Raw genomic sequence first — 24,253 nt, 5'->3', positions numbered from 1 at the left:
AAAGTTTATACAGGGTAAACACATAAATTGTCCACCCTCTATAACACTAATAGAGAGATATGCGCAGCTGTTTGCTCCCCCAGGTATTAATCACTTACTCTGGGTCTACTAATAAACAAAAGTGATTTTATTAAGTATAAAAAGTAGGATTTAAGTGGTTTCAAGTAATAACAGACAGAACAAAGTAAGTCACCAAGCAAAATAAAGCAAAAAACATGCAAGTCAAAGTCTAATACAGTACATCAACAAAACTGTTCACAGGTATAATCTCACCCTCAGAGATGCTCCAATAAGCTTCTTTCACAGACTAGACTCCTTCCTAGTCTGGGCCCAATCCTTTCCTCAGTACAATTCTTGTTAGTTCCAGCTCATGTGGTAACTAGGGGATTTCTCATGACTGGCCGCCCCCTTTATTCTGTTCCACCCCCTTTTATAGCTTTGGCCCAAGGCGGGAATCTTTTGTCTCTGTGGGTCCCCACTCCTCCTTCTAAATGGGAAAGTACCAGATTTAAGCTGGATTTCAGCATCATGTGACATGGCCACCTGTCCGGTGAGACCCCCAGACTCCATTCGTCCTGGGCTAGCTTACACGAACACAGGAAGGCTTTCAAGTAAACAGAGCCATTTACAACCAATTGTCCTAGTCAATGGGAGCCATCAAGATTCTGAACCGCCATCAGTGGCCCACACTTTGCATAATTACAATAGGACCCCAGAGTTATACTTTTTTTCTAGCTTCAGATACAAGAATGATACATACATAAAAACAGGAAGAATATATTCAGTAGGTTGTAACTTTTGTTATGATACCATACAAGAGACCTTTTCCATAAAGCATATTTCAGTTACATCATGTTTACACTCATAAGCATATTTCCATAAAACATATGGAGTGCAATGTCACACCAGGAAACACTCCTGTGGGGTGACCTCACGTCCCCAGGCCATGCCACCGCACCAGGCTGGTAGGGCAAGCCACCTACAGCCTTCTCATACAGAAGTCACGGACAGAGAAGTCATAGACAAATGGACAAGTCATGGTATCTATGATATTTTTGCCATGAAGACAAACCTATAGCCCTACACATTACCAACATGGGAATCACTAATGCCTCATGAGAAAGGTCATAGGTCAAATCTTAGACATTACTGGAAATTGAGGCCAGATTCAGCAAACCATCCCTATCAGCAAAGCCCTCAAGCATACTATTTGTTATTACTAAGGCAAATATTGCAGAATCAAGCAAATTACCATCATACCAAATTTTAGTGTATGGGCTTTCTATTTTCCCTATTTGACATCAGCATGATGCATAGTTATTCAATCAAACGTCAGGTGGCACATTAGCATTGAATTCTTTAATGATATAGCATCTTCTGGAGCTCAGTTGCTATAGAGTAGCAGGGCTGTGCTTGGGCAAATTTTATTTGAAATTATGTTTCCTTTTCCTAGCTTCCTTTGTGAAAGGGCAGGTTTCACTCTGATCCAAGCAGTTAAATGCATTAGTCTAACAACAGTTCAGGATTCTGTCAATCTCCAGCAAAAACCTGGCTCTGCAGTTGGTTCTGGTATTTACCGTGCTGCAGACCCTCAGCCAGTCAAAACAGAAGACACAACCAAATGAGTAATTACACTAAATTGACCAAAAATTCCCAAGAAAACCATTGTTGCCAGAAGTCAGCAACTACTCTGTGGGCTAACTATCCTGAGGTGAACCTTAAGGAAGTTCATTCCCTCACAAACCTGTGATTTACTATGGTTAGGAGTTGTTTGAAATGGATTAATGTTGTTGGAAAATGGACATAGCAACTTAACAGCTTTGTTTTCTTCTTCAGTCAAGGAAAAAATGTTAGCTTAACAGTGTGTGTGACTTCATTATATAGGTACCAGCAGAATTGACACCACTGAGGATCTGTCAGTGTTTCAGTATAAATTCCCTATTTTTAGATGTTTATAGGTTGGGCGCTACGAAACGTGGACTACAAAAGTCTCAGCCATTTTTATTTTTAATAAAGTAATCTGTCACAGTGAGGTGTGCATTAGCAGGCTATTAGGGCACACCTTTCAGGTATGTCGTGGTTGCCTTCAGTCATCCAAGAAGCACACCAATAGCCCAGTGTGCTGGCATGAAACCCCATCATAGGCTGGAAAGGGATTAATAGTCAATTATGGCACTGGTGCAACAGATGTACTTAATTAGTTGCTTTTCAACCAGAGGGGTGTGACTGGGAGGTATCAGGTGACAACTTAATGGATACCTGGGCCCCATCAACAGGCAGAACCACAGGGAACAGAAGGACTTCTGTCAGGGAGCCTGAGCCTCAGAGAGACTCTTTCTGAGGGGTGCATGCTAAATGCTGGAGCAGAGGGAGAAGCTGAGTTGTAGCTGAAGGAGGCAACTTAAAATGGAGAGGCTCTGATTATTCATTTGAGCTTTTGTTCTCTTGAAAGGGGTTAGACTTTAGTTAGATGCTTCTCAGGGGGAGGGCCGAACTGCACCCAGAGACGGATAATCTCCAAGCAGCACCAGAGTCACAGATTCCTGCAACATCGTGCCCTGACACAAGGGGACACACTAATGGCAACTGTGTGAATCACCGCCTAGAAGTGCACACCCCAGCAGTGGTGCACTGATATTAAAGTATGGTTCAACTTTAAAATTAATTGTAAAAAATGTAAAATGTCTGTGTATTATGTAATGTATCCGTCCTCCACAAAAAATAGTTCTTAACAGAAGGAAAATAGAAAACAGTAGGGAAAAATTGCAAACACCTTTTCTCTACTATTTGTTTAAAACTTTTTAAAGGCTATTTGGTTTTAAACAGTAGCCTGGTGAACTACATGACTACTTGCCCTCCTTCTAAGTCCTACAAGTACCTCTGTCCCTTTTAGGTATATTTTGAGGAAAGTGGCTAATCACAACTCTCATTTTCTACTGAAAGGAACTAAATATATAAAAATATTTTGAAATATAAGTCTTCAGTTCAACTTGATCAGACTAAAGCCCATCAGTAATAGCAAACCTTTGGAAAGTGGTCTGCATGATTTAGTCGCATATACTGTGAAAACACACCTCTTATGTCAAGGCTCAATTTTTTCCCCTCTGGCACTAGGGAGGTCTGGAGTAAATGAGTCCTACTCTGGAGTTTTAATTCTTACACTTGTTTACTTACAATATTTACAGGGTAGGCCCTAGGGTTGGCTCCAGAGGTTTCTTTAAACAAAGAAAAAAATACATTTTCTAACTCCCAGTGCTATTGTCTTAACTATTGTCTTTTCTTATGCTGCCTTTCAATCATCAGCCATCCTCTCTAACCCACCCTGGGACCAAATACACTGAGAACTATGGTGGTCCTCCCCAAACCGAAATAAACACAAGATTTCCCTCAGAGAAAAAATAGCTCTTTACCTAGGAGAAGCCTTTTCCCTTTACTGTACACAACCCTTCTGCACCCTGCTTCCTATCCCTTCTCTCCCACGAGAAGAGGTTTTTAAAGATCACATAATCGGTGTCCATAATTAACTTGAGGTAACCTCTTTTCACAGTTCATAGGAAAAAGAGCTTTATCCATTCTATGACTGAAATACCTGCCTTTAACCATCCTTTCAGAACTGTCAGGTCTGATTTTGTCACAATACTTATTTAATGTCAGATACATCTTGGCGAAGCATGTGAGAGCAGCCTCCAATATTTTATACTACAACATGTCCCACCAGTATATCTGATTGTTATTGTGGTGTTTACTATATGAATACAAGTGGTTAATCATGAAGGGGTTAGCTGCATGTATGCCAGAAGGGAGACAAAGACCTGATATGGAAACCCTTGATGGGCACACACTGGAAACACTCAATGGACAATGCTGGAGCCATTTGCTGTGATGTGCTGACTAGCCACCTCCTCCCACATTTGCTAACAGGTTTCTCCAGAAATGTCTCAACACTTTGAATAAGGAGGGAGATCAAAGCCTCATGAAGGTTAAAAGACAAAAACACTCTCTTGAGGAGAAAGGGGAAACTAAAGCAGGAGATTGCTGGGGAGCAGTCTGACACCCAGATTCTACAAGCTGAGGTGTCTGGGATAAGATAGGGCTACCTAGAACTATAGGTAAGATAGATACGCATGTAGACCCTTTGAGTTTAAAAACCCTCTACTCTGGGTTATGCTTTGTTCCAGCTGTTATGATTAAACAACAGTTTGTTTTGAAAAGGCTGTTCTGGGTCACAGCTCCCAAAAGAAAGACTTGCAGGACCCAAACCTAGAGAGGCCTACTGAATCATCACAGTTGGTACCCAGGGGACCCAGTCTCAGTATGGGAGAATGATGGGATTCCAGGCCAGGACAGCTGAAGGCACAAGACCTAGTAGGTGAAGGGTACACTCAATGAGACCAGACGAGGTGACAGAGAAGCAGCTAGTTCTGAACTGTGTCAGATCAATACTGTGTGATCAGTACTTGTATTCCATCCACTCGTGACTTGATCAAGCAGTTCTGAAGCTGCAATATGAACATAAGAAACTTTGGGTGGGATTTTCAAAAAGCAGTAACATGGCACTATGGGATAACCCGGAGCATTAATTTTGCTCTGTGGTGCCTATTGAAGAACAGAGGCATGGAGTGCGGCATATAGAAGTACATTTTTACAAATGAAGAGCAGAAGACAGAGTGCAGGGAAACCTGATCCAGCATTAATGAAAGCACTGCTTCATGGCCATCAAGTGACTCCTATCTAGTAGCAGAAAAGGACTAAAACAGTACTACATAACTAAGTGCCTCATTAACATGATAATCTCACTTAAGTCCATGCTTCCTTGTATTTTTTTCCATTGGATATGATTCTGGTTGTACCTCTCAGACATCTTTGGGTCATTTGCTTTATGCTCTAATTTTACAGCTACTGTGCTAGAGCCCATAACCAGCAAAAGCTCAATGCACTGTATACAGTAGTGTCCACAGTATCTACAAATCTTCTGTACAAACACCATGATTCAAAGTTTTTTGTGGGCACCTATCCAGCAAGTGACCAAATGGATGTTTACACAGTACAAAGGAGGATTTATAATGGACTTCTAGCACCTTGACACAGAGATGCTCCTGTACACAAAACTATCAATTAAATGTCTATTGATATTTGTACAGGTTTTTTTTAAAATGTAACTCAAGCCATGGAACTAAGTAACCTCAGTGCAAGCGAAAATAACTTCCAAAACGTCAGTGTAACATGCACATTACTAGTTCCTACAAGCAAAGCTGCTGAACCCACAAAACAGCAAGCACTGTTTTACAGGAAAAAGAGCTGCTTTTTCTCCAAACGTGATGTCAAACAGTTGAGTGTATTCCAACTATCAAAAAGTTATTACAGTTACATCCTACCCCTGTCAGTGCATGTAATTCCCACTGACATCAGCTTTACATGCAGATCACAAGGACAGTAGGGTCTATAATAATAACTTTGTCTGCATGGAAGATTAAAGTTGCACAGAGCACCCCTGAAACTTCTTCAGAATTTCAAACCCCCTTGACCCACAAACATGGCTGGTGTTTTGTTATTTACCACCAGGACCAGATGCCACAGCGCTTGGCACTATATAAATATTTAAAATAGAAGTTCATGTCTTTTGCTGTGTAGTTGTGGTTTCCAAGGTTACTGCTTCTTGATGCAGTGCTAGAAGTGTGAATTTTTGCGCACTGAAACTAATTCCCAGAGTACAGAGTCTCTTCTGGAGTCTTTGTTTTCTTTTAGCAATATTTTTGCATGCGTGAAAGTGCTGGTTTGAAACAGGCATATCATTGGCAATCATTGCACAAAGCTTCTCTTGCTAGCTCTTCTCCATACTGATGTAACATCACCTCTGTTATTCTGGAGTCTAGTCGAGATCAATTGTGCCCAGCTGTGAGGTGGACATTGTAATAGGAAAATGGCAGAAGAAAGCTGGTGCAAATGATTCTCTTCTTTGTGGTGAAACATATTGGGTGAAATTCATTTCTAGTTGACTCAGAGAATGAATTTTTTCACGCAGCTTCCTGTTCCTGTTCTCATGCTGGCATATGGCCTTCCTAAGTGATGACTGCTGTGATTCCATACACAAAGAGCAAGCATATCACTTCATGGCTTATTTTCGATTATGGCAAACAATAAGAATGAACAAAAGTAAAGGCTCTACGGGAACAAAATGGCTCCTGAGTCTGCACACAGATGGTGTCTTGGAAATTTAAGTGACCACTCCACATGTCACAATTTCATAACTATCCACAACCCTCAATGTTGTGAGATGGACAGAGATACACACAGGTCAATAAGGAAATCAGGAAACTCATTTCCCCTTGAAACCCAGATAAGCATTTGAACCTTTCAAGAGGTAAAGTCTACTGTATTAAACTAGTGCACTCCTCCCCATGCCAATACACACCCTCCTAAGGAAGTTTTCAACTCAAAGCAGTGGTTAGGCATTTTAGCTCTGAACAGCAAGACTCATATTTCTTGCAACAGAATAAAAGAGGATCACATAACTCATACTTTCACTAGCTGCTTAGATACATTCACTTACAGCATTCCAGAAAGGTACATTTTTGTGACAAGCAGAAAACATATTCATTTCAGAGAGTCTTTCTCCACTAAACCAAGGTCCCTTGCAATCGTAGGTGTTAAATATATAAAATGGGAAACACTGTGCTTTCAGCATTACCAGGTCAAAAGAACACACATGATATTCTTGAGGATGAAAATGGAGGTCACGAAAGGACTTAAATGGATATAGTTCCCTCTCTTGGGCTGGATCTGTCTTCAGGACAAATCCCCTTGAAGAGATATGTCTCATATACAGCATTGTAAACATGGAGTAAAGTATTTTGCAAAAGAGGCAACGATCCCAGCTACTCCGTGTTCAACTTGTTATTGTCATTCCAGGAAACAAATATCAGAACTTACTTCTTTTATAGAAAATAAAAATGTTAAACAGTTGTTGTTGTCATGGGAATAATCTTAAATTGCCTTTTGGCCCTTTGCTGCTCATACCTTTCATTGCTAGTTGCCAAAGTCAACATGTTGAACATTTTTATGATGCAATTTCTTTCATACACCCCCATACCAGCCTGAACAAAAATAGACAATGTCTTAGATTTTTAATATTAACCAGTTTTGTACTCCTTAATATCCTTGGTATTCTATTCTGTTCTATCTTATGCCCCCCTCATCAAAGTCTTCCAGTACAGCATTAAATAATATGACTAACAACTATCATGTATGATTCATTCTCTCTTATCCTTTCCCAAGGGGAGAACTGTGTGTGCAATGTTGCATTTGTTTTGATTGGGTTTTATTTTGGGGTTGGTTGGTTGGTTTGTTTGTTTGTTTTGGTCAAATGTACACTCTGCTATGTGTTTATATTGGAGAAGGTAAGGTTGAAGAAGTGTATCTTGCATTTGGAGCAGAAGATGATGAGGTTTCTGCTAGTCCTTAGTTCCTGTGGGAGCTCATTCCACAGTCTTGGACTCTCCCTGAAAAAGCTCTGTCTCTATACAGATAAACTTTAATAGTTTGTGGGACCAACACACATTCCAGGGGTATCCCATATTCAGTGTAATGTAATTTTGCCTACAAAGTACTGACAGTCTAATGGAAATTTGGCACTTCAAATGTGACCACTCACAGCTACAGCAGAGGGAAGCTACAAAGATTTAAAGAGTGTTTGGGGTAGGATGGAGGGGGGAATTGGATGGCTCAGGAGCGCAACAATGAAACCATGGGGCATGTGACCTCTCAGACAATGGTTTGAATCTTGCGCAGGTTGGTAATGACTAAAAGTAATTAGCATCTGTTAGATGTTTGGTAGCCAATGTAAAACTGAGTTTGGTGGTCTCAATCCAGTGGATAGATGTGCACAACACAAACACCATCACTACAGTTGGCACTAATTGTCAGCCTTGCTCGCAACCTCAATAGGACTGACAAAGGAAACTGACTGCCCTCTCATCTCTAAAAATGGTCCATCCAAAACAAGTTAGGTCATATTGCTATGGTAGTGTGGGAAGATTTGTACTACTACTTCCGATGACATATCATATCAGTGTGGCCCCTTTTAACAGCACAACATTCGTTACATTTTTATAAGGGGAAAAAACCCTACGTTTTTGCTTTAGCTATGACCTAGTTCTTAGGGCTTTCAGGCCACTGGGAAGATTACTAAGTGCATTTTCTAGTAATCTGTAATGCTATAAATTAGTATCAGCACATGATTAGTCTTTAAACGCAAAAAGCAAAAGGTCTGAATGACTTCCCAGGATTTCCTCATCTGTTTAAAGAACTAAAAACAATAGAGAAAATAAGAATGGCCAAGTTCCTCCATTACTAATCTTTTATTTGGTTAATTAATTGTGATATATAACAACATGTACATATTGGTTCAGAACCTGTAGCAGAGTAATGAGACTACTTCTGCTCCTACCTTTTTCAGTCTGCTTCTCCAGGACGAGGATTGGGGGGTCTAAAGTGTTAGGATACAGATTGTTTGTATTGCAGTGACCAGGAGAGAAGAGCAGAACCACTGTTAAATTATATGTCAGGAACTGAACGCAGCTCCAGCAGTTCTTTTTTAATCCATGCATTAAATAATGGCAAACAAACTGCAGATTTTACAGTCACTTCTCACAGATGAACCCCACTTTAAAAGCTGTTGGCTTTCTATCCCACACCTTAAGATACACATGAGCCAGGTGCTAAGATGGACATATTGTCTTGTATTTCCATATTTTTTGCATGTGTGGAGTATGCACAATTAAGAGCTTTACAACAATAATTTAAAACTTTGCCTAAATAACTTTCCTGCCAATCCACTAAACTTCTTCTCAGCCAATATCAAATGAGTTGAGCTTTGCAGAATGGGAAGAGTAGGTCTTCAGTATATACAGTCCAGAAGGGGCCCATTCACTTGTTACATGTTTCCAATTCATAGTCTAGCTGAAAATTGTATTCTGTGCAACAAAATTTTTCAATGAAAATGAGCTTAGTTCCAACTGGAAGGAATGTAAATCATAAGCTGCTACATAAATAGCTCTGAAAGTTGGATCTGGGTCTAAGCTTTTGTGGCTCAGGCCCAACTCTACATTCAACACATTTTTATCCTTCATGCTATGACATTGCTCATGTGCTAATACATGCATTGCTATGCTAACTTACTGATTGAGGTACCTAGAACAGAACTTTAATGTTGTAAAAGGACAGCTAATAAAAACAATGTTACAAGGGGACTCCCAAGTCTATCAGCTTGCGTTGTCGAAGAGGCTGAGTGTGTCAGTAATAATAATTTGCTGTTAGCACCTTTTGATTTATCTGTTTTAAAGATTTTTACAACTATTTTCCAACAATAAATACCCTTAGAGATAGGATAAGAATCATTATTGAACACTAGAAGAGGGAAAATGGAGGCCCAGACAGTTTACATGAATCTGCACAAGGGCACACAATTCAGTGGGAGAACTGGCAATAAAACCCCTGAATCCTCACCTCCAATCCTGTGCACAGTCTACCCAACCTTAAGATTTTGTCATGGTTATTTTTAGTAAATGGCATGGACAGGTCGCAGGCAATAAACAAGAATTCGTGGACCCCTGCAACCTGCCTGTGACTTTTACCAAAAATAATGGGGGGCGGGGGGCTGATGGGTGAATGACTGAAGCCCGAGCCTTGTGGCAGCTCGGGAGACACTCCAGGGCCCTCATTGTCTGCAGCAACTTAGGGGGGCTCCAGGGCCCCCACTAGCTGACAGTTCCGGCCCTGCCACCCCAGGGCCTGCAGCTGAAGCAGAAAATGTCACGGAGGTCTCTGAAAGTCACGGAATCCATGACTTCTGTGACAAAATCTTATCCATAACTATACCATATTATTAGCACGACTTATTTATTTACCTGGGTGCTCACAATGTGCTCCTTGATGAGCAAATATAGGCACTCACCCTGAAAGCTACTGAGCGCTCTCAACTCTCATTAAAAGCAATGAGACTAGAGGACACCCTAGCACATCACACGACCGAGACAAAAAACCCCAGCCAGAGAGACGAATTTTGAGTAAGTGATGCATTTTTTGAGAGGTCACACACTATGTTTAACTAGAGATCATGATCAGGGTCCCACTGAAAAACTTGTACTCCTCAGGCACTTAAGGATTGTTGAAAAAACTAACCTAAGGATCCAGTTCTGCCTTCCTGTATGCATATGCAACCTTCTGGTGAGCATGTTACAGGTCTCCCTGTGTCCAGTCTTGCACAGTACATGGCCTAGTCTTCCTCTAATATAGTCACATGTCTGATTTGAAGCTAATGGGAACTACACTTCAAAAACTCCTTTTGAAGACTCCTTGAAAATGTAGCATGTAAATGTGTTCCCTGATACTTAAGTCCACTTTAGAGTGAGACATTTAAAAAAAAAAAAAGGACTCTACGTTTAAAAATCAATGGCCGAACAAAAACCCACTAAAAGTCAGAAACCTCTAAGTAAGACTATCCTTCCCATCTGGATGTAATGCAATCCAGTGACAGGATACCAAGGTTATGGTTTGGGTTTATAATGTGTTTCTTAGTGTTTTATGTGGTATTTCACAACCCATTGGGGCCTCCTTTTTCTTTCTTTCTTTTTTTTTTTTTAATATATTAGGAAACATCAACTGCAGTATTAAATTCACTACATGGGAAAACAGCTTGCTCAGAATCTAACTCCTGCACCATAGGAACTTGACTCTCTGGGTAGCTTGGATCTCAGGCATTTACAGAAGCAACCACAGATAGGGGAAAATAGGATTTCATATAGTTTCTGCCAAATGTAGTTAAAACCCAGGTCTCCATTCATTAATATTATATGTCCCCAACCTGCTCTTCCAAACCGCTCTACAATAACACACACATTCAGACATTTGGGTGGGGATGGTTCTTGAAATGTCTGCAATGAAGTAATTTAGTAAAGGTTGCCATGCTATCCTTTACTAGCCTATGAGGTTACCCACACTCTACTGGAGAGGAGGCTAATGAGCTTTTATGGGCTCAGCAAGCACTAACCAGACACAACTGTAAGGCTTGCTCTGCCTGGAGGAAGGAAGCTTAAAAAGAGAAAGGCTGCTGCTGGAATGGGTGTTGACCAGGGGGAAGACTGCTGTGCTTGGCTACTAGGATAGATCAGCACAGAGAAAGACAGCTGTAGACCCTACTGCCCCTGACACAACACCGTATGGAGCAGGTATAAAGTGGGGGTTATCAAAAGGAGGGGCTGAAGGCAGACCCTAAGCTTGATCAAGAACACCAAAGCCTGTAGATAAGCTGAATCCCCAAAGGGGTGACCACAAGACTGTTTAAGGGTCTGACTAGCTTTGTCTTTTTCTTTTAATCAGATTCTTCCTTTCCCAGGCAAGGAAGAGGGAAAGGAACCTTTTTTCATTTGGTTTGTTTGGAGAATCCCTTGTCTGCTAGAAGCAGGGGAAGGACTCTGTTAGCAGCCCAAATTGTGGTCTGGTGGGGACTCAAGGGCCATCAGCCACCACAGAGATCCTTTGCATCCAGCTCGTACAGGTAAACATTCACCATACATATTTCTTGCACCTGTAAATATGGCATGTGCTAGTTTGCATGTTATCATCATGAGACACAGTGGTTTTCCAACAGTTTCACTTTGTGGACTACTTTATAAGAGAGATTCTTTTGAGGCCACTTCCTCTCCCCATGCTTCAATCCCACAATGTCTGGCCTGCAACTGTGTTTCTGTCTGCAGACCGTGAGGGAATCAGGAAACCTTGGAGCTGATTACAAAGTGTTTTATTTTCTGGATGAAATAATGGATTCTGGATAGTCCAACCCAGTGTTAGAAGACTTGTTTAATCCTGTGGTGTCTTTGCAAACCCATTAATGTCACCATCATAGGACTCTATGATGTGTTAAGGCGCTGACTTTCAATCAGAGCCAGAATTAAATGTCCTTCTGCTTCTCCTTCAACCATTGTACTCAGCTAGTGCAGGGAATTTCAAAACAGTAATGGTCTATAATCTCAGTGAGAAGTAAAGGATGTAGAATTTCCAGTCTTTTGATATTTAAAATCAGAAGCTTGCTGTTTTGTTTCTACTTTTTAATTGGTTTTAAAAAATAATCAAAACAATACATAAAAATATTTTTAAAACTTGTTCCTGAACGCTTCATACAAGATAAATAAAAAATACCACAACCTTGTCTAGCTATTGACATTCTCTGCAAGTGTCCAGGAACTGACCTACAGAAGACATAAGTGTCCCCACTTATGACCTTACTATATGACATATAACTCTAGCATAGTTAAAGGGGAAGACAAAGGTGAGCAAAAATTACTTTAGGAAAAAAAACCTTACAAGAGAGAGAGAGCCTGGATAACATGCTGTATGTCATTTGGAATCCAAGGTTGCCAGCAATCTGTGCCAAAGACACTAAACACTGAGAAAACTCAAGGCTCCTTTCATAATGAAGATTAATTATTAAAAAGTTCTCAACCATTCATGGCAGGACCAGGCGCAGAATTGTAGTCGCCAGGGTACATGGCCAAGGCTGCTCACATCCGTCTTTGGAATGTTGTCAACCTGTAGCAACCTGTGTCTCAAGTCTGACACCTTAGGGCCTGCCTTCCAAAGAAATTCAGGGGAGAACAAAAAGCTGTCACTCAGCAAAATGAAGCTAACTGTCCTACCTCACCCCCCACAGAGAAAACAATCAAAGAGCCGAATAACCTTCACAGTCAAAGCACTGGAACATTTGGAAACTGTCTGAAAAACTTGATCTCATAAAACACAACAAAAACTTCCTTCCCAAACTGAAAAGAAATAGTCTGTGTACCCAGAAAGGAATACCACACCTGGATCATTAAATACCAATGGGCTAAGAAGGATGTGGAAAAATTGGAAAGAGTCCAGTGAAGGGCAACAAAAATTAGCAGGCTGGAGCACATGATTTATGAGGAGACGCTGAGGAAACTGAGATTATTTAGTCTGCAGAAGAGAAGAATGAGGGGGGATTTGATAGCAACTTTCAACTACCTGAGAGGGGGTTCCAATGAGGATGGAGCTAGTCAGCGGTACTAGATGACAGAATGTCGAGTAATGGTCTCAAGTTGCAGTGTGGGAGGTTTAGGTTGGATATTAGGAAAAACCGTTTCACCAGGAGGGTGGTGAAGCACTGGAATGGATTACCTAGGGTGGTGGTGGAATCTCCTTCCTTAGAGGTTTTTAAGGCCAGGTTTGACAAAGCCCTGGCTGGGATGATTTAATTGGGGATTGGTCCTGCTTCAAGCAGGGGGTTGGACTAGATGACCTCCTGAGGTCCCTTCCAACCCTGATATTCTATGATTCTATGTTTCTAGGACACTTGCATTCTCAGTTACTTTGACTTTCTTCCAAGCTAGGAAGGGCTACCATATTACCATACACTTCTATACTGCAAGTTATCAAAATGATACCAAAATGCTTTGCAAACTTTAAAGGATATAGATGAATGAGGGCACCTGCGCAAATACATATGCACATACACAGTACAGAACTTGTTTCACAGTCAGGACAACTAGGTTTTAATCTCAAGTCTGAAACTGACTTTGAGCTTAGCCAGCCAGCTAACGTCTCTGAGCCTCATTTTCCACATTTATAAAAGGGGAAGGGGGTAGGAAAGGGGAAGGGGGTAGGAATTATTTAGTTACCTCAAAGGAGTGTTATGAAGTCCAACTTAATACTGTTTGTAAGACACTACATAGCAAGTGCAAAATATTAAGGCCAGACAAAGGCAGAGGTGGTAATAGAATGGACAGGTCCTGTTACCAACTCTGTGTTGATGCTTCATGTGGTCTCTCGGAGGAGGTTCAGGAGGAGGATTTAAGTTTCTTTACATGCTTAGATCTTCTCAGTTGTCTAGCTATTCATGATGGATTCAAATTGCTGTCTTTTGAATGCACACTGCATCCAGAACCACTTAAAGTGCACCTAGCCCATCTGCCTTATGATCACCACATATAAGTTAATGTTTTCTACTGCATGTATGTCATGGTGTGTGGCTAATAAGTCTCTACTCAGAAACAGGGGATTGAATTTTCCCTTCAGGAAGAGACTAACCGTGGACAACTTCAGCCCCAAAGAAGACTTTGGAAATGTAAGTTTTGTGAAACATTGTTTATCATGGGAAATTATTTAAACCTTAGCTAAAGCAGTCTCACCTGGTAAGCATTAGAATGACATTTACACACAAGTGTGCAAGTATTCCCTTTACCAAACTCTAGAATAAAAGGCAGGTACCTTAGTATAAAAATGCATGGTAATAGTTTAATAGTACATGATTGATAGACAGCTTTGTAAAGCCTTAAAGGAGCATTATAGTCCGCTGACCAAATACTTCTGTCCGACAACCCTAAGAGAGGCTAAGGAGAGGAATCTATGCCTATGAGGCAAAGAACACTGTGTTTCTCCCATGGGAGTAGCAGCAGTGGGTAGCAGGAAGGACTGTCTCCCCTCCCCCCACCCAGTGACCTTAACCATGCCCTCCAAAAACTAATTTAAAAATCTCTTCCAGTTTAGGACTCCATCCCAGCCTCCCTCCCTCCACAGCCGATGCTCAAGGGAGATACAAGGGCAGGATCCTTAGAGAGTGGCTTGGGAGAAGTAATGCAGAGAGCTCACTTGTAGTTCCTTGGCTCCTAGTGTACAGCAGTTGTACAATTACTCTCTGCATACTTTTCCTTGCCATACACATTTGTCCCAACTTCAGAATCAGTGAGGCTAGTGGGAGGCTGAAATCTCTGGCAGCTAAGGGGCTACACACTCTTTACTGCTCTAGAAACAGGACATGGGATCAAATCCTGTTTAAATATATATGATCCAGAAAGGGAGAAAAAAACAGATTCATTAATACTCGAGTCACACTGTTGGCCTGTTTCAGAGTAGCAGCCGTGTTAGTCTGTATCCACAAAAAGAAAAGGAGTACTTGTGGCACCTTAGAGACTAACAAATTTATTTGAGCATAAGCTTTTGTGAGCTACAGCTCACTTAGCCTGTGTAATTTCTTGTTATACACGCTAATAAAACAGGATTTATATACTCTGAAATCAGTAGGCATGGCAAGACGATTCTCTAGGAGGTGGCTGAATCCTATTGTGTGAAATCTTTGTACCATGTTCATTGGCATAGACTCAAGCATCCTGAAGTGGCTTGAACTGGTAGGTCAAAGAGAGAGGTAGTTTACAGCCAAGTTCTGAGAGGGAATTAAGTGTAAAATTATACAGCATGATATATTCTGGGCTGATTGGGAAACCTCCCTGCATTGTCAAATGCTGCAACCGAGAAGGATATAGGATTCCCTGGAGAGTTTAGGATTGCTCCAATTGCAGATTATAGAAACACTGCAAGAAAGAGAGGCCAGATTCATCCTGGGTGTAATTCCTCTGAAATCAACAGAGTTGCACCAGGCCTGAATTTGACTTGATTTTAGACATGGACACAGACTTGGTATATGTATATAACACTTGGTTAACTTAGAGTTAAGGCTGTTAGACCTCATAGCCCACCAGTGCAAACTCTAAAATGCAACGAAATAAGCAATTATGTTATTCAACAGCCTATGTACATTTCCCCTGATCAGTTCTCCTTTTTCAGTTTAATTACCTCTGCTCCATTGTCCATATCCCAGCATTCTCCTGAACACCCTTCTGGGACCCTTGAACTGTGAGCATGTTTACTAGTTACAGAGTTAATGGTTTTTGATAATACAAGGGTGGTGTGGCATTCAACAACTAGACATTATGTAGTTCTGTACATGGTTTAATATTGTATAAATGAAAGTTTGGGTCACACTGCAAATAGTGGTAGCAAGAAGTTTTTCTATAATGTTTAGAAAAAGTTATGTGCCTGGGTGATCTTTGTTAATTATTATTCTAAATCTGGCAGTAATTCTTATATAGGAGTTACACACAGAGACAGATTTCAACAATGTATGTTTGTGTGTTCTATCTATGGTCAGAATTCCAGGTGCCCACAGATTGTTCACAACAAGGATATAAATATGCGGGATGGGGGAAGGAAAGTAGTTAACCTTGAAAAGAGGAACTGGTAGATGGTGTGTAAATGAGGTGTTGAATGAGTTAAACAAGAAAATAAACAGTTTTCTTTAGTCTTTAGGATGTAGTCTATCAAACTTGGGCACTCTTTATTACTACTTTATACTAATTTTATGACTTTAATGGAGTTGCACTTATGTAAACCTGATTTATAGCAGAAGAGAATCAAGTCCCTTAACTCTAAGCTAATGAAGTTTTTTGTGTGGGAATTTCCTAGACTTTTAAATTAGTAATATATAGTTAAATACAATCAAAATGTTTTGTTCTGATTTTGCCTTTTAAAATGTTATATTACATTATTTATAATTTAAAAATAAAATTTGAAACAAAATTTTGAAATGAGAGAAAAAAATCAGAACATTCTGAATGGAATTTTTTTTTACAGTACTGAAATGCTTCATTTTGATTTGTGTTTCCAACACAAAACACATTCCCACAGCAAGTTTTGATTTAAACAAAATAGCATTTTTCAACACAAACACATTCTGTTGGAAAATTTTTGGCCAGCTCTAATAACAATATTTAAAACCTAAATGTATAAGGAAGTAGAGATACATCCCACTCCCCAGCATGCTTCTTCTTAGAGCATGCACAACATGCCTCAGGTAGCACATGACCAGGATTCATCACCGAATTTGATCCACGGGTTGGATCATTAGCTACTCCGGCTTGGGCCAGGTACCGACAGGGAGTGTGATGTGAACTCTGTGGACGTGGTTGGAATCAGGGCATGGGGATATCCTTTATACCCTCCCCCCTACTGAGCCCATTCAGTCAAATATTGATAGCTATGTTTGTAACTATCAGCACTGATAGTGTTCAGAAATTTTGAAAATCAGGTCACTTATTTAGGGTGCCCAAACATAGACTTAGTAGCCCATCGTGAGGCACCCATTTTGAAATTCTTGATCTTGACTAATATAATTATTCAGTACACATCATTGTAAATATCTATCTGACAAAAGAATCAGAGCTTTCTTTCTAGCATATTGAAATGTTTAGAAATATTTTTCTGCAATAATGATTCCCCCTGGAAAGGTTCAAATGGGAAAATGGAAGCTAGTGTTCCATGCAAAGCTGTCTGCTTAGTAATTCACATCTTAATGCATTTGTATGCACACCACAGAAGGTCAAAAATAAACATAACTTACTTTACTTGATCCAAGTTGTGTCAAGTGTTTTTGATTTTCACTAAGTGATTGGGGATGGAGGGTGTTTTTTGGCTTGGATGGCCCTCTTTAGCATTCTCAAACCATGAGACTTGCCAGACCTTTATTGCCTGCTGTTACCTGTCCTGATGGTACCTATGAGTAATAGAAAATAATGCTCTTTTCATGTGAAAGTCTGTCCACTTATTATACCCACCAGGGTTTAGACTGAAAACTTTGGCCCTGAACTGGCCAAATCATTCAACTGGAAAAAGGAGCTAATTTAAAAAAAAAAACAAAAAAACCTCTTATAGTTATTTTTAAAGAATACTTTCCAGAAAGAAATCAAACCATTTGTTTCTTTGCACCATTCCCAGGTGATGTGGAAAGAAACAAAGGGTTTGCGTGCTGTAGGGCAAAAAGCATTACAATGTAAACCGTGCATCACCCAGAGAATGTAAAGTATATGGCGGGTTGTGGAGAAAATAAAATAAACACCTTCGGGAGGGGGAAAAAGCTGTTTTAAATATTTATCTTTAAAAAAAGATTTTTACCACATACACAAAGGATTGGCGTTGGCTATTCAGTGTCTAATTTTGAGCTGAGTTTTCATTATCTAACTGCTAGATCCTACTGTTTCTATAAAAAGAAAAGGAGTACTTGTGGCACCTTAGAGACTAACCAATTTATTTGAGCATAAGCTTTCGTGAGCTACAGCTCACTTCATCAGATGCATACTGTGGAAAATACAGAAGATGTTTTTATACACACAGACCATGAAAAAATGGGTGTTTATCACTACAAAAGGTTTTCTCTCCCCCCACCCCACTCTCCTGCTGGTAATAGCTTATCTAAAGTGATCACTCTCTTTACAGTGTGTATGATAATCAAGATGGGCCACTTCCAGCACGAATCCAGGGTTTAACAAGAACATCTGAGGAACGGGGGAGGGGGGGGAGCGGGGGAGGAATAAACAAGGGGAAATAGGTTACTTTTTATAATTAATGAACCATTCCCAGTCTCTATTCAAGCCTAAGTTAATTGTATCCAATTTGCAAATTACTTCCAATTCAGCAGTCTCTCATTGGAGTCTGTTTTCGAAGTTTTTTTGTTGAAGGATAGTCACTTTGAGATCAGAAATCGAGTGACCAGAGAGACTGAAGTGTTCTCCGACTGGTTTATGAATGTTATAATTCTTGACATCTGATTTGTGTCCATTTATTCTTTTACGCAGAGACTGTCCAGTTTGCCCAATGTACATGGCAGAGGGGCATTGCTGGCACATATCACATTGGTAGATGTGCAGGTGAACGAGCCTCTGATAGTGTGGCTGATGTTATTAGGCCCTGTGACAGTGTCCCCTGAATAGATATGTGGGCACAGTTGGCAACGGGCTTTGTTGCAAGGATAGGTTCCTGGGTTAGTGTTCTGTTGTGTGGTTGCTGGTGAGTATTTGCTTCAGGTTGGGGGGCTGTCTGTAGGCAAGGACTGGCCTGTCTCCCAAGATTTGTGAGAGTGTTGGGTCGTCCTTCAGAATAGATTGTAGATCCTTGATAATGCGTTGGAGGGGTTTTGGTTGGGGGCTGAAGGTGACAGCTAGTGGTGATTATAAAAGGTAACCTATTTCCCCTTGTTTATTCCTCCCACGCCCCCCCACTGTTCCTCAGATGTTCTTGTTAAACCCTGGATTTGTGCTGGAAATGGCCCACCTTGATTATCATACACATTGTAAGGAGAGTGATCACTTTAGATAAGCTATTACCAGCAGGAGAGTGGGGTGGGGGGAGAGAAAACCTTTTGTAGTAATAAACACCCATTTTTTCATGGTCTGTGTGTATAAAAACATCTTCTGTATTTTCCACAGTATGCATCCGATGAAGTGAGCTATAGCTCACGAAAGCTGATACTCAAATAAATTGGTTAGTCTCTAAGGTGCCACAAGTACTCCTTTGCTTTTTGAGAATACAGACTAACAGGGCTGTTACTCTGAAACCTGTGATTACTGTTTATATGTGGCTCTCACTCCGTCTCAGTGCCCATTCAAGTATTTAGCCTCTGATCTTTTCTTCCTCAGTTAAGTAACAATGGTAGTGCTTAGACCCCCAAAGATTTGGGAATATTGGAGTGCATGCCTTCTCACCAGGCTCTTCACCAACCACACTGAAATCTCTGGAGAATTAGCAGCTCTCATGAATAATATGTGCATAAAGACAGCCCGTTAGCAGCAATGTTGCTGAACCACTTGTGGGAAATGCTTCAGGTGATGATTCAGTGTGGCAGAATGATAGGTAGTTTAGGGACAGTAGGCAAGGGTCATGGGTATTTAAAGACCCTACACACTTACTTATTAATCATGTGTGATTACACTTTTGCAACTCATGGACATGCAGTTCCTGCAAGCAGCAGAATCTCTTTGGGACCATATTTTTACAAAAATAAATAACTGATAACAATGGTGACTATTAAGTCTCTTTCTGTTGTTCTTTGAAAGGATGCTCTAAGGACCTGTGACACTTTCTTCAATAAAATGTTCTTGCTAAAGCATTGTTTCACATATATTTTCCTAAACTGTGATATACAAACCTTCTGCAATAAAGCATCAATTTTTGCAAAGCATATTGCAGCAAACAGACACAGAGGACTTCACGCTTGTTACACTGTTGCATGCAGTAGCAATAGGGAACTTCACAGTACCAGTGGGACAGAATTCCAATCCCGCTGGGAAAGCTAAAGCTCCTCTCACTAAAGGAGAATCTGTGCTCGGAGCCTTCTAGCTAAGATATATATACAGCCCCCATCACTGTGGTATCTGAGCACCTCACACTTGTTTTGTAATACATTTACACGCACAACACTACTGTGAGGTACGGAATTATCATCATCACTCCATTCTACGGGCTGGGAACTGAAGCACAGAGAGACTTGCCCAAGGAAACACAGGAAGTTTGTGAAAGAGAAGAGAATTGAATCCAGGTCTCCCCAGTTGCAGGCTGGTCCTCCAATCCATGGGTCATCCCTCCTCTCTGTTTTGAGCCTATGAAAAAATTCAGCCATTCTGGTTGTATCGAGTAGAGAGCAGTGGTAAACAAACATACTTGCCAGTTCATTACAATAGTATTAATGCGCCATTCTGTCTTCCAGTAACCTTCTGCTTCATTGATTCATCTCTCCAAAACTCAGCGAAAAACACGTGTTTTATATGCATCCTTAGTTGCTCTTTCCCTTTGCTGTTGTTTAATTCTCAGTGTGCAATTTAACTGTGTAAAGCAGCTGAGGATGTGTTTGTATGACAGATGCTTCAGAAAATAAAGCCACACTGTACTTTTGTTTGCAGCTAACAGGTTGGGAGTTATTGCAATGCCAAAGACACACATATGTTGAGATAAACGACAAAGAGTTTGCAGGCTTTTGCTATCCCAGCCTCAGGCGCCAGCTTCCTCCTTTCCCCAGGATGCTCAACCCCCGCTCAGCCTCAGGGCTTACCCCTACTCCATCCATATCCTGCCTCTTCCTGCCCCTGCTCCACCCCCTTCCCTGAGTGCATCCCATCCCCACTTCTCCCCCTTCCCCCCAGCACCTCCTGCATACCGTGGAACAGCTGAGCGTGGCAGGCAGGAGGTGCTGTGAGGGAGGAGCAGGAGTTGATCGGCGAGTGGGGGGGGGCGAAGCTGGCTGCCAGTGGGTGCTAAGCACCCACTAATTTTTTTACGTGGGTGCTCCAGCCCTAGGAGTCCGCACCTGTTATTCCAGCAACTAAAGTTAATGCTTTCATTTCCATACTCTGTTTGCCAGAGCTGTAGCTAGGCATTTTAGTGTCTGGGGCGAGCAAGCATATTTGCACCTCCCTAGGGGTGATGCATGGGGGAGGCATGTGGGGTGACATGCCCGCCCCCCTGATTTCTAACTTCCACTTGAAAACCACAGAGGTTTTCAAACTGTGAGGGTGCATCCCCCAGTTTAAAAACTACTGCCTCCTGCCTGGAGCCGGTGGATTGGAAGTTGGTGGGAGCTGCTCAGGCCCCTGGCTCTCCATGCTGGCTGGCTGCCTGGCAGTCCTCCCTGCCTTGCTCCCCGAGCTGGGCCACCTATGCACAGCCAAGCATTCCTCAGGCAGGGTGGGCAGCACAGCTCTGAGCTGCACCCCTGTGCACTTTTGCTACTCCCCTGGAGGAGCATGGTGCCATCTGGCAATGCCCCCTAGAGCTGGCCCCTGCCTATGGAGCTCGGCTACCAGCAGCAGAGCCAGGAGCACCAGAGCAATGGCGAGCAAGAGCTTTGGGGAGCATCTCATGGCAGCCGGCCTCTGCGGAGAGGGGCTGGCTCCAGGGGGTGCCACTGGCCAGTACTGGACTCCTTTGGGGGAGCAGTTCAGAACTGTTTAGCCCGCCCTGCCTGGGGAGCGCTTGGCCATGCAGAGGTGGCAGCCTGGCCCGGGGAGTAGGGTAGGGAAGGCTGGCAGACTGGGAGCCAGGGCACTGGCTAGCTATCTGCTGGCTTCTGGCAGGAGGTGTCAGTTTTCAAACTGTGGGGCAGTTTGAAAAGCTCTGTCCTAAATGGAAGGCAGAAATCTGGGGGCGGAGGGGGGGATGGCACACATGACGACCCCACATGACCATCCCACCCCCCACATGCCGCCCCATTTTCTGCCCCTGCAGCTTTGCCCCCTGGGCAGCTGCCCCACTCGCCCCACCCTAGTTATGGCCCTACTGTTGCCCCATGGCACCCCCATGGCAGTGCACTATAAGCAACTGAAGTGATTTATTGGTCTAAAGAAAATAAAAACAAGACCACTTTACCCAGCTGTGTTCCAGAACATGGCGTCATTCTGCGGTGCTCATGCCTTGGCCAGAGACTGAAGCCGTAGACAAGCAGGGGCTAGCTGAAAGAAACTTATATTTAAATGAGTCATGGATGTGGGAAGGGGACTGTAGGGTTTTTTTTTTATTATTCAAGTTTGATGAGAAGCAAGATGTAGTTAGAGCCACAGCTTCCTGCTCTGAACTCAATTTATTTAAGACAATTCCTCTGAGCTTTTCTTTACGATTCCCCAACCACTCCCATGCTCTTCCTGTGATCCACTCAGCAACTCTTACAATAGAGCTTAATAATAGATAAAGTAGTCACACTGGCCACTTATAATAATGTTTTCTTTTTGAAAATCTCTGTCTTGTGGTCACTGGCACCACAGCATTGTTTATCAGAACATAAAGTTCAATAGAAATCCCACAGCGACGTCATGCCATCAGGCACTTGCTGCTGAAAGGCTCTTATTGCGGCTTTCTGGGATGCATTCAGGCTGTTGTGGATGGTTTCCTTAAGAGGAAACAATGAGAGGGATGCTCACTTCAAGGACATACTGCATGCTTGAGCAGGTGAGCATTTTTTAAAGGACTAGAAAATAATCCTTTATAGTGATAGACTCAAGGAGCTCATGCTAGTTAGGTTAACAAAGAGAAAGAAGGCAGCCTGTAAGTACATAATTGGGGAACAAAATTCACTGATGGGCTCTTCCATCTAGCAGATAAAGGTATAATATGATTCAAGGGCTGGAAGTTGAAGCAAGATAAATTCAGACTGGAAATAAAGTATACAAGTTTAACAGTTGGGGTAATTCACCACTGGAACAATTGGATTTCCCATCACTGGCAATTTTTAAATCAAGATTGGATGTTTTTTTAAAAGATCTGCTCTAGGAATTATTTGGGGAAGTTCCATGGCCTGTGTTGCACAGGAGGTTGGACTAGACGATCACAATGGTCCCTTCTGACCTTAGAATCTAAGACTAATCTATTCATTCAATAGGAAGCAAGTTGTCGCAAAGGAACCTCAACTGCCTACAGCATAAGGTGGTCTTCTAATCTCTTCTATGGTGACAATACAAGTAGATGTGAGTGTATTTCACCGGGAAAGGGGAAAGGAGTAGCTTAATTTGCTCCAATGCGAAAGGGTTGAGAAGGGGGATGTGAGGCCAGAGGAAGGCTGGGACGGACACCGCCAGGGTGCTGGAACAATGTGTATAGTGGGAGTACTGAGAGCCATTGAACCAAATTGTAAACCCCTTATATTATGGAAACCACTTCAAGTTCAGGGGGTGCTGCAGCACCCGCCATACCTCTAGTTCTAGCACCTATGGACAGTGCAGATTTAGGCTATGTGTACAGCGCAGTCTTCTTTTGGCAGCATGTAGAGTAGGTACAAGGGTAGTCCCTGTGCGCTGTAAGGCCAGCACTGCGCTTGCTCAGAACTCCTGACACCCTAATGAGTCAGCTAGGCTGCATAACCAAAAGTGGTATGTAGTATAGATGTCTTACTGTTCCTCTGCTGTCATCAAATAGTTGCAAAACCCACTGGCAAAGTGTGTCTCATGCCCCTCCACTGGCTGGTATGTATAGAGGATAACAGCCTACTACTGCTATCAGTTACCCTATTAGATCAAATGTCAGAGGTCTGTGCTTTGAATCTGAAGGTTCTAACTGTTGATGACCCATATGGATGTCAATATGATTCCACACAATGAAGCCTGGTTTTTTTAGCTGGCTTTTTAAAAAATAAAAATACATTAAAAAAACTACACTAAAAATGTTCATAACATAGTATGTGATCATGTAATTCAAGACTAGCATAATGCACAGGCACTAGCTGGCAGATTAAGATTTCAAAGGCAATCCAATTCTGTTATTTCCTAATATTTGATTTGTTGACTTTGTATCTTTAATGTTCTTGTAACAATATTTTTAAAAAAATCTATTATATATACAGGATGCAAAATTCAGTGAGCAAGAAAAAAATCAAAACAGAGCTATATATCACTACTGTATTCAGAAAGGCAATCACAACATGAAGCAGAGTTGTGATAAGGCCATAGTATGAAATTAACTATATAAAAGGCAGTGCTGTATTGAAAGACTTGTCAGAAGCAGATAGGAGTGGAGGCGCTTCATCACTGCCCTAAACATTAGAGGAGTAATGAGAACATGATGATGTGTATAATGATGAGGGCAGGAAGCGTCT

The 24,253-nt window shown here is 41.7% G+C and overlaps 1 protein-coding gene across 5 annotated transcripts in view; it reads right to left on the bottom strand.

Moving 5' to 3' along the window:
- PDE7B (phosphodiesterase 7B) overlaps window positions 1–24,253 on the bottom strand; it is a 278,426-nt gene that overhangs the window by 207,678 nt on the left and 46,495 nt on the right. For 2 of the 5 annotated variants that reach the window (XM_073337393.1, XM_073337394.1), the window contains exon 1: window positions 17,246–17,603. The exons of the other annotated variants lie outside the window; for them this stretch is intronic. The gene's annotated coding sequence lies outside the window, so the exon portion shown is untranslated. Of the gene's footprint in view, window positions 1–17,245; window positions 17,604–24,253 lie in introns of those variants that run through there. 5 annotated transcript variants of the gene reach the window in all.

Source organism: Lepidochelys kempii, chromosome 3 (assembly GCF_965140285.1).
Source record: "Lepidochelys kempii isolate rLepKem1 chromosome 3, rLepKem1.hap1, whole genome shotgun sequence".
Taxonomy (NCBI): domain Eukaryota; kingdom Metazoa; phylum Chordata; order Testudines; family Cheloniidae; genus Lepidochelys; species Lepidochelys kempii.
The sequence above is the reverse complement of the archived record's forward strand: the minus strand, read 5'-3'. Positions and strand labels throughout refer to the sequence as shown.